Source organism: Oncorhynchus keta, unplaced genomic scaffold (assembly GCF_023373465.1).
Source record: "Oncorhynchus keta strain PuntledgeMale-10-30-2019 unplaced genomic scaffold, Oket_V2 Un_contig_24044_pilon_pilon, whole genome shotgun sequence".
NCBI classification, from domain to species: Eukaryota; Metazoa; Chordata; class Actinopteri; order Salmoniformes; family Salmonidae; genus Oncorhynchus; species Oncorhynchus keta.
Genome location: NW_026283697.1, coordinates 35001 through 45000, shown reverse-complemented (window position 1 = coordinate 45000; position 10000 = coordinate 35001). Strand labels below are relative to the sequence as shown.

The window sequence follows — 10000 nt, the reverse complement described above, 5'->3', positions numbered from 1 at the left end:
GAGAGGAGACTAGTCCCGCCTACAGGCGTGGCTCTCTCCCTCTGGTAGCTGCCGTTAGAACTAACCGAATGTTAGAGTGGAACTGTCCAGTAATCTAGAGAGAGACGGAGAGAGAGAGTGAAGAAAACCAGAATGAACAGTCAGATGTCTGTGAGTTTTGTCGCAGTGGAATAGACGTGCACTTGTATTGTCAATGCTTGCACCGCTCACCATTGTATGTGATTATAAACTATCTATTTTAGATTTGTAAACTTGTAGCAAGATGTCAGAAGGTGTCTGGAGGAAACGCGTCCTCTCCACGGCTGGAGGAGCCTCGTTCACCTGCCTCGTGATGATGTTTCTTCTCGTCGCCGTTATCAAACACCGGGGGACTCTCGTGGAGGAAGGTTCCAACGGGAGAGAGTTCGGGACTCGCTCCTGCAAAGTTTAAACAGCATGAATAATAATAACCAAGCTCCAGCCGAGGATCGGGTCGGGGAGAAATGTCAGGCGACCCAGGTCAAGGGTTTCTCGGCGTACTTCAGTGAGTTGAGCCGGGGAAGCGGGCGGTGGAGCACAGAGCGGTGAAGGATCCCACACCGGTGGAGGAGCTCAGTCCGGCGGATGTGTTCATAGCGGTGAAAACCACCAAGAAATATCACCACACCAGGCTGGATCTACTGCTGGACACATGGATCTCTACAAACATGCTACAGGTAATAAGAAAAACGTTACACTTACAGGAATGAAGCGCCTTTCCTCAAGGACAAAATGACACATATTTCACCCCGTCGGCTCTGCGGTTTGAACCAGCAACCTTTCGACTATAACGCTCTGAACTGCCGGGCGAACCTATTGGACACGTTGCTATTGTAGAAGTTTGTGAAATTAGATGACCATCTAAACATGCAACAGGTGATAGGACAGATACTTTTCAATTCTTAGAGGAAAACGGAGCAAAAACTAGTTTGAATAATTAGAAATAAACACACACACATTAGTGGTATTATATTACCAATGCATCTAAAGACTAGTTTGAATAATTAGAAATAAACACACACATATTAGTGGTATTATATTACCAATGCATCTAAAGACTAGTTTGAATAATTAGAAATAAACACACACATTAGTGGTATTATATTACCAATGCATCTAAAAACTAGTTTGAATAATTAGAATTAAACACACACACATTAGTGGTATTATATTACCAATGCATCTAAAAACTAGTTTGAATAATTAGAAATAAACACACACACATTAGTGGTATTATATTACCAATGCATCTAAAGACTAGTTTGAATAATTACACATAATTAAACACACACATTAGTGGCATTATATTACCGAGGCAACGGAACATGTCATGGTTGCTAGGCTACGGGGATCATTAGGCTGAACTGTAAGTAGCGGAGCCTCAACTCGGGCAGAGGAAACTTCACAGTAACACTTTTCTTACTAGTACCTGACTTTACTGATAACAGCTTTATTTAGGAAAGTTTGACTTACTACAGTATGACTGTGATGTGTGTTTGTCCTAGTCTACCCACAGCTACTGTATAGAGGACAGTTTAACTGACTGTGTTTGTCCTAGTCTACCCACAGCTACTGTATAGAGGACAGTTTAACTGACTGTGATCTGTGTTTGTCCTAGTCTACCCACAGCTACTGTATAGAGGACAGTTTAACTGACTGTGATCTGTGTTTGTCCTAGTCTACCCACAGCTACTGTATAGAGGACAGTTTAACTGACTGTGATGTGTGTTTGTCCTAGTCTACCCACAGCTACTGTATAGAGGACAGTTTAACTGACTGTGATCTGTGTTTGTCCTAGTCTACCCACAGCTACTGTATAGAGGACAGTTTAACTGACTGTGATCTGTGTTTGTCCTAGTCTACCCACAGCTACTGTATAGAGGACAGTTTAACTGACTGTGATCTGTGTTTGTCCTAGTCTACCCACAGCTACTGTATAGAGGACAGTTTAACTGACTGTGTTTGTCCTAGTCTACCCACAGCTACTGTATAGAGGACAGTTTAACTGACTGTGATCTGTGTTTGTCCTAGTCTGCCCACAGCTACTGTATAGAGGACAGTTTAACTGACTGTGTTTGTCCTAGTCTACCCACAGCTACTGTATAGAGGACAGTTTAACTGACTGTGATGTGTGTTTGTCCTAGTCTACCCACAGCTACTGTATAGAGGACAGTTTAACTGACTGTGTTTGTCCTAGTCTACCCACAGCTACTGTATAGAGGACAGTTTAACTGACTGTGTTTGTCCTAGTCTACCAACAGCTACTGTATAGAGGACAGTTTAACTGACTGTGATGTGTGTTTGTCCTAGTCTACCCACAGCTACTGTATAGAGGACAGTTTAACTGACTGTGATCTGTGTTTGTCCTAGTCTACCCACAGCTACTGTATAGAGGACAGTTTAACTGACTGTGATCTGTGTTTGTCCTAGTCTACCCACAGCTACTGTATAGAGATCAGTTTAACTGACTGTGTTTGTCCTAGTCTACCCACAGCTACTGTATAGAGGACAGTTTAACTGACTGTGATCTGTGTTTGTCCTAGTCTACCAACAGCTACTGTATAGAGGACAGTTTAACTGACTGTGTTTGTCCTAGTCTACCCACAGCTACTGTATAGAGGACAGTTTAACTGACTGTGATCTGTGTTTGTCCTAGTCTACCCACAGCTACTGTATAGAGGACAGTTTAACTGACTGTGTTTGTCCTAGTCTACCCACAGCTACTGTATAGAGGACAGTTTAACTGACTGTGATGTGTGTTTGTCCTAGTCTACCCACAGCTACTGTATAGAGGACAGTTTAACTGACTGTGATCTGTGTTTGTCCTAGTCTACCCACAGCTACTGTATAGAGGACAGTTTAACTGACTGTGTTTGTCCTAGTCTACCCACAGCTACTGTATAGAGGACAGTTTAACTGACTGTGATCTGTGTTTGTCCTAGTCTACCCACAGCTACTGTATAGAGGACAGTTTAACTGACTGTGTTTGTCCTAGTCTACCCACAGCTACTGTATAGAGGACAGTTTAACTGACTGTGTTTGTCCTAGTCTACCCACAGCTACTGTATAGAGGACAGTTTAACTGACTGTGTTTGTCCTAGTCTACCCACAGCTACTGTATAGAGGACAGTTTAACTGACTGTGTTTGTCCTAGTCTACCCACAGCTACTGTATAGAGGACAGTTTAACTGACTGTGTTTGTCCTAGTCTACCCACAGCTACTGTATAGAGGACAGTTTAACTGACTGTGATGTGTGTTTGTCCTAGTCTACCCACAGCTACTGTATAGAGGACAGTTTAACTGACTGTGATCTGTGTTCGTCCTAGTCTACCCACAGCTACTGTATAGAGGACAGTTTAACTGACTGTGATCTGTGTTTGTCCTAGTCTACCCACAGCTACTGTATAGAGATCAGTTTAACTGACTGTGTTTGTCCTAGTCTACCCACAGCTACTGTATAGAGGACAGTTTAACTGACTGTGATCTGTGTTTGTCCTAGTCTACCAACAGCTACTGTATAGAGGACAGTTTAACTGACTGTGTTTGTCCTAGTCTACCCACAGCTACTGTATAGAGGACAGTTTAACTGACTGTGATCTGTGTTTGTCCTAGTCTACCCACAGCTACTGTATAGAGGACAGTTTAACTGACTGTGTTTGTCCTAGTCTACCCACAGCTACTGTATAGAGGACAGTTTAACTGACTGTGATGTGTGTTTGTCCTAGTCTACCCACAGCTACTGTATAGAGGACAGTTTAACTGACTGTGATCTGTGTTTGTCCTAGTCTACCCACAGCTACTGTATAGAGGACAGTTTAACTGACTGTGTTTGTCCTAGTCTACCCACAGCTACTGTATAGAGGACAGTTTAACTGACTGTGATCTGTGTTTGTCCTAGTCTACCCACAGCTACTGTATAGAGGACAGTTTAACTGACTGTGTTTGTCCTAGTCTACCCACAGCTACTGTATAGAGGACAGTTTAACTGACTGTGTTTGTCCTAGTCTACCCACAGCTACTGTATAGAGGACAGTTTAACTGACTGTGTTTGTCCTAGTCTACCCACAGCTACTGTATAGAGGACAGTTTAACTGACTGTGATGTGTGTTTGTCCTAGTCTACCCACAGCTACTGTATAGAGGACAGTTTAACTGACTGTGTTTGTCCTAGTCTACCCACAGCTACTGTATAGAGGACAGTTTAACTGACTGTGTTTGTCCTAGTCTACCCACAGCTACTGTATAGAGGACAGTTTAACTGACTGTGATCTGTGTTTGTCCTAGTCTACCCACAGCTACTGTATAGAGGACAGTTTAACTGACTGTGATGTGTGTTTGTCCTAGTCTACCCACAGCTACTGTATAGAGGACAGTTTAACTGACTGTGATCTGTGTTTGTCCTAGTCTACCCACAGCTACTGTATAGAGGACAGTTTAACTGACTGTGTTTGTCCTAGTCTACCCACAGCTACTGTATAGAGGACAGTTTAACTGACTGTGTTTGTCCTAGTCTACCCACAGCTACTGTATAGAGGACAGTTTAACTGACTGTGATTTGTGTTTGTCCTAGTCTACCCACAGCTACTGTATAGAGGACAGTTTAACGTACTGTGATCTGTGTTTGTCCTAGTCTACCCACAGCTACTGTATAGAGGACAGTTTAACTGACTGTGTTTGTCCTAGTCTACCCACAGCTACTGTATAGAGGACAGTTTAACTGACTGTGTTTGTCCTAGTCTACCCACAGCTACTGTATAGAGGACAGTTTAACTGACTGTGTTTGTCCTAGTCTACCCACAGCTACTGTATAGAGGACAGTTTAACTGACTGTGATCTGTGTTTGTCCTAGTCTACCCACAGCTACTGTATAGAGGACAGTTTAACTGACTGTGTTTGTCCTAGTCTACCAACAGCTACTGTATAGAGGACAGTTTAACTGACTGTGATCTGTGTTTGTCCTAGTCTACCCACAGCTACTGTATAGAGGACAGTTTAACTGACTGTGTTTGTCCTAGTCTACCCACAGCTACTATATAGAGGACAGATTAACTGACTGTGATCTGTGTTTGTCCTAGTCTACCAACAGCTACTGTATAGAGGACAGTTTAACTGACTGTGATCTGTGTTTGTCCTAGTCTACCCACAGCTACTGTATAGAGGACAGATTAACTGACTGTGATCTGTGTTTGTCCTAGTCTACCAACAGCTACTGTATAGAGGACAGTTTAACTGACTGTGATCTGTGTTTGTCCTAGTCTACCCACAGCTACTGTATAGAGGACAGTTTAACTGACTGTGTTTGTCCTAGTCTACCCACAGCTACTGTATAGAGGACAGTTTAACTGACTGTGTTTGTCCTAGTCTACCCACAGCTACTGTATAGAGGACAGGTTAACTGACTGTGTTTGTCCTAGTCTACCAACAGCTACTGTATAGAGGACAGTTTAACTGACTGTGTTTGTCCTAGTCTACCCACAGCTACTGTATAGAGGACAGTTTAACTGACTGTGTTTGTCCTAGTCTACCCACAGCTACTGTATAGAGGACAGTTTAACTGACTGTGTTTGTCCTAGTCTACCCACAGCTACTGTATAGAGGACAGTTTAACTATAATAATAATAATATATGCCATTTAGCAGACGCTTTTATCCAAGGCGACTTACAGTCATGTGTGCATACATTCTACGTATGGGTGGTCCCGGGGATCGAACCCACTACCCTGGCGTTACAAGCGCCATGCTCTACCAACTGAGCTACAGAAGGACCACACTGACTGTGATCTGTGTTTGTCCTAGTCTACCCACAGCTACTGTATAGAGGACAGTTTAACTGACTGTGTTTGTCCTAGTCTACCCACAGCTACTGTATAGAGGACAGTTTAACTGACTGTGTTTGTCCTAGTCTACCCACAGCTACTGTATAGAGGACAGTTTAACAGACTGTGATCTGTGTTTGTCCTAGTCTACCCACAGCTACTGTATAGAGGACAGGTTAACTGACTGTGATCTGTGTTTGTCCTAGTCTACCCACAGCTACTGTATAGAGGACAGTTTAACTGACTGTGTTTGTCCTAGTCTACCCACAGCTACTGTATAGAGGACAGGTTAACTGACTGTGATCTGTGTTTGTCCTAGTCTACCAACAGCTACTGTATAGAGGACAGTTTAACTGACTGTGATGTGTGTTTGTCCTAGTCTACCCACAGCTACTGTATAGAGGACAGTTTAACTGACTGTGATCTGTGTTTGTCCTAGTCTACCCACAGCTACTGTATAGAGGACAGTTTAACTGACTGTGTTTGTCCTAGTCTACCCACAGCTACTGTATAGAGGACAGTTTAACTGACTGTGTTTGTCCTAGTCTACCCACAGCTACTGTATAGAGGACAGTTTAACTGACTGTGATCTGTGTTTGTCCTAGTCTACCCACAGCTACTGTATAGAGGACAGTTTAACTGACTGTGTTTGTCCTAGTCTACCCACAACTACTGTATAGAGGACAGGTTAACTGACTGTGATCTGTGTTTGTCCTAGTCTACCCACAGCTACTGTATAGAGGACAGTTTAACTGACTGTGATCTGTGTTTGTCCTAGTCTACCCACAGCTACTGTATAGAGGACAGGTTAACTGACTGTGATCTGTGTTTGTCCTAGTCTACCCACAGCTACTGTATAGAGGACAGTTTAACTGACTGTGATCTGTGTTTGTCCTAGTCTACCCACAGCTACTGTATAGAGGACAGTTTAACTGACTGTGTTTGTCCTAGTCTACCCACAGCTACTGTATAGAGGACAGTTTAACTGACTGTGTTTGTCCTAGTCTACCCACAGCTACTGTATAGAGGACAGTTTAACAGACTGTGATCTGTGTTTGTCCTAGTCTACCCACAGCTACTGTATAGAGGACAGGTTAACTGACTGTGATCTGTGTTTGTCCTAGTCTACCCACAGCTACTGTATAGAGGACAGTTTAACTGACTGTGTTTGTCCTAGTCTACCCACAGCTACTGTATAGAGGACAGGTTAACTGACTGTGATCTGTGTTCGTCCTAGTCTACCCACAGCTACTGTATAGAGGACAGTTTAACTGACTGTGATGTGTGTTTGTCCTAGTCTACCCACAGCTACTGTATAGAGGACAGTTTAACTGACTGTGATCTGTGTTTGTCCTAGTCTACCCACAGCTACTGTATAGAGGACAGTTTAACTGACTGTGTTTGTCCTAGTCTACCCACAGCTACTGTATAGAGGACAGTTTAACTGACTGTGTTTGTCCTAGTCTACCCACAGCTACTGTATAGAGGACAGTTTAACTGACTGTGATCTGTGTTTGTCCTAGTCTACCCACAGCTACTGTATAGAGGACAGTTTAACTGACTGTGATCTGTGTTTGTCCTAGTCTACCCACAGCTACTGTATAGAGGACAGTTTAACTGACTGTGATGTGTGTTTGTCCTAGTCTACCCACAGCTACTGTATAGAGGACAGTTTAACTGACTGTGTTTGTCCTAGTCTACCCACAGCTACTGTATAGAGGACAGTTTAACTGACTGTGTTTGTCCTAGTCTACCCACAGCTACTGTATAGAGGACAGTTTAACTGACTGTGTTTGTCCTAGTCTACCCACAGCTACTGTATAGAGGACAGTTTAACTGACTGTGTTTGTCCTAGTCTACCCACAGCTACTGTATAGAGGACAGTTTAACTGACTGTGTTTGTCCTAGTCTACCCACAGCTACTGTATAGAGGACAGTTTAACTGACTGTGTTTGTCCTAGTCTACCCACAGCTACTGTATAGAGGACAGTTTAACTGACTGTGTTTGTCCTAGTCTACCCACAGCTACTGTATAGAGGACAGTTTAACTGACTGTGTTTGTCCTAGTCTACCCACAGCTACTGTATAGAGGACAGTTTAACTGACTGTGTTTGTCCTAGTCTACCCACAGCTACTGTATAGAGGACAGTTTAACTGACTGTGTTTGTCCTAGTCTACCCACAGCTACTGTATAGAGGACAGTTTAACTGACTGTGTTTGTCCTAGTCTACCCACAGCTACTGTATAGAGGACAGTTTAACTGACTGTGATGTGTGTTTGTCCTAGTCTACCCACATCTACTGTATAGAGGACAGTTTAACTGACTGTGTTTGTCCTAGTCTACCCATAGCTACTGTATAGAGGACAGTTTAACTGACTGTGATCTGTGTTTGTCCTAGTCTACCCACAGCTACTGTATAGAGGACAGTTTAACTGACTGTGATGTGTGTTTGTCCTAGTCTACCCACAGCTACTGTATAGAGGACAGTTTAACTGACTGTGTTTGTCCTAGTCTACCCACAGCTACTGTATAGAGGACAGTTTAACTGACTGTGTTTGTCCTAGTCTACCCACAGCTACTGTATAGAGGACAGTTTAACTGACTGTGTTTGTCCTAGTCTACCCACAGCTACTGTATAGAGGACAGTTTAACTGACTGTGATGTGTGTTTGTCCTAGTCTACCCACAGCTACTGTATAGAGGACAGTTTAACTGACTGTGATCTGTGTTTGTCCTAGTCTACCCACAGCTACTGTATAGAGGACAGTTTAACTGACTGTGTTTGTCCTAGTCTACCCACATCTACTGTATAGAGGACAGGTTAACTGACTGTGTTTGTCCTAGTCTACCCACAGCTACTGTATAGAGGACAGTTTAACTGACTGTGTTTGTCCTAGTCTACCCACATCTACTGTATAGAGGACAGGTTAACTGACTGTGTTTGTCCTAGTCTACCCACATCTACTGTATAGAGGACAGGTTAACTGACTGTGTTTGTCCTAGTCTACCCACAGCTACTGTATAGAGGACAGTTTAACTGACTGTGATCTGTGTTTGTCCTAGTCTACCCACAGCTACTGTATAGAGGACAGGTTAACTGACTGTGTTTGTCCTAGTCTACCCACAGCTACTGTATAGAGGACAGTTTAACTGACTGTGATGTGTGTTTGTCCTAGTCTACCCACAGCTACTGTATAGAGGACAGTTTAACTGACTGTGTTTGTCCTAGTCTACCCACAGCTACTGTATAGAGGACAGTTTAACTGACTGTGTTTGTCCTAGTCTACCCACAGCTACTGTATAGAGGACAGTTTAACTGACTGTGTTTGTCCTAGTCTACCCACAGCTACTGTATAGGGGACAGTTTAACTGACTGTGATCTGTGTTTGTCCTAGTCTACCCACAGCTACTGTATAGAGGACAGTTTAACTGACTGTGATCTGTGTTTGTCCTAGTCTACCCACAGCTACTGTATAGAGGACAGTTTAACTGACTGTGTTTGTCCTAGTCTACCCACAGCTACTGTATAGAGGACAGTTTAACTGACTGTTGCTCTGAATGACTCTAATCAAAATGTAGTTAGAACAACGACGTGTACGCTACAGTTTCAGTGAGGCTACCGATGCATCTGCATTCAACAGAAGGCTTCATGGTGTATGTTCCCAGGGGTAACCCCAAGAAACCCCAAACCCTCCTCTCCTTGAAATACCCCTTCAACACGATTAGTTACGCCGGCTCACTTTCACTGCCTCCACGCTCTGACCCAAGCGCGAGACAGTCAGACAGTAAACCTGTAAAGTTAAACTGGAGCCGATGGAGATTATTCCCGGTAGGCAGATCAGAGGACGTCGGAGAAGGAATGAAAACGGAGAAGAGCTCTCTTTCTCTCTCCCCTTTTTTCTTCTCTCCGGGCTTGTGTCCGAAATCAAAGTGAATCAGAAAGAACAGTCATGTTTCTTTAAAAAGGACGTACAGAGGATACTATATAATGTCATCATAGTGCTGATCTACAACAGACTGGTAGAACTATGTCCTTATAGAGGATACTATATAATGTCATCATAGAGCTGATCTACAACAGACTGGTAGAACTATGTCCTTATAGAGGATACTATATAATGTCATCATAGAGCTGATCTACAACAGACTGGTAGAACTATGTCCTTA

The 10000-nt window shown here is 43.2% G+C and overlaps 1 pseudogene; it reads left to right on the top strand.

Annotated features, from left to right (window-relative positions):
• The first annotated feature begins 132 nt into the window (after positions 1-132).
• LOC127921941 (beta-1,3-N-acetylglucosaminyltransferase lunatic fringe-like) overlaps positions 133-10000 on the top strand; it is a 44211-nt pseudogene continuing 34343 nt past the window's right edge.